Genomic DNA, 1,777 nt, shown 5'->3' with positions numbered 1-1,777 from the left:
TGAACAGATGAACGTGGTACTTATGTTTTAAATTATGTAAGTGATTGTTTCTGTGACTACCTGAAGAAATAGAGAGAAAATGAATAGGTTGTGTAGCTGTGTCCTCTCTGGAAGGGATCCTCCTAATTTGTCTTTGGATTGGCTCAAGGTGATTTGTAATCCTTTGCTCTTTCCTTGGGCAGCTTGGGTTCCAGTCTTGAGTCTATTTTCCTCAGAGAGTAGCCCATCAGGGCAGCCTCTGTCTGGGAGTGATCAAAACCAGCTCCAAACTCAAACCAGTTAGGGATGTCTGGCACTAATCTATAAGATGAATCTCCTCAGCTCTCAGGCACAGTCCCTCTGGAGAGCTCCTTGTTACCCCTCTTTGCCCGCAAAACTTCCATGAGGGAGTTTTTAGGGTGGGGTTCAACTCTGGCTCCTGCCAGGGAGACTGATAGGAGCCAGAATGCCCGCCAGTTAGGATAATTTTGGCTGTAAGTAGCAGAAAGCCCTGATTCAAACTGACTCAATTATAAGGACATTTCTTAGCTCATTATATATCAAAAACTATTGTAAAGTTTCAAATACAAATTTTTTTTTTAATATTGATAAATAGTAGGCTGGGTGCAGTGGCTCACGCCTGTAATCCCAGGACTTTGGGAGGCCCAGGTGAGTTGATCACTTGAGGTCAGGAGGTTAAGACCAGCCTGGCCAACATGGTGAAACCCCATCTCTACTAAAAATACAAAAATCAGCTGGGCACGATGGTATATGCCTGTAGTCCCATCTACTCGGGAGGCTGAGGCAGGAGAATCACTTGAACCCGGACAGAACGCGGAGATTGCAGTGAGCCCAGATCGCACCACTACACTCCAGCCTGGGCGACAGAGTGAGATTCTGTCTTAAATAAATAAATAAATAAATAAATAAAGTTGATAAATAGCGCTGAGTGCCAGGGACTCAGAGCTGGGTAGTGTATCTAGAGCCATAAGTACTGAAGCATGGAAGTTCCTCTGGACCTGAACATGAAGTAGTTAGGAGCTTTGCCTATTTCTCTAACTGTGCTGTGCCTGGCTGTGTAGCTTCTAAGCCTGGCTCTCTGGCCCTCCTGAGGCTCTGAAAGCTACCTAGTATTTTTAATAAACTCCTTAAACTAGTGGGAGTGGATTCTAATGTTGGCAACTAAGAACTCAGCTGGATTCAGAAGAGCATATGTTTAAGATTAACCCAAGCCAGGTGCGATGGCTCATGCCTGTAATCCCAACTACTTAGGAGGTGAGGCAGGAGGATCACTTGAAGTCAAGAGTTGCAGACCAGCCTGGCCAATATAGTGAGACCCCGTCTCTAAAAAAATATTCGAAAAATTAGGCAGTCATGGGGGTGTGCACCTGTAGTCCCAGCTACTGAGGAGGCTGAGGTGGGAGGATTGCTTGAGCTCAGGAGTTTGAGGCTGCAGTGAGCGGTGATTGTGCCACTGCACTCCAGCCTGAGCAACAGAGCAAGATCCTTTCTCAAAAAACAAAATTAAATTAACCCAGTAATGTTGCCACAATTCCCAAATGGTTGAGAATCAGTATCTCAGATTTTTTTCCAAAGTAAAAGTACCTCTTTCAAACTGTAGCAAAATAAGAATGCTTTTGATTCTTCTACATGGGCATTTACCTCCACTAATGTCAGCAATCACCAAGCAGAAGAATGTTCATAGGCAAGGAATCTGTTGAAACAGAAATTCCTACTTTGCAATGATATTTTGGATGTTTCTTCCATGGTCTAACAGCCTCATTAGCAAATGCTGACC

The sequence above is a fragment of the Macaca thibetana genome, chromosome X (assembly GCF_024542745.1).
Source record: "Macaca thibetana thibetana isolate TM-01 chromosome X, ASM2454274v1, whole genome shotgun sequence".
NCBI lineage: Eukaryota > Metazoa > Chordata > Mammalia > Primates > Cercopithecidae > Macaca > Macaca thibetana.
The sequence above is the reverse complement of the archived record's forward strand: the minus strand, read 5'-3'. Positions refer to the sequence as shown.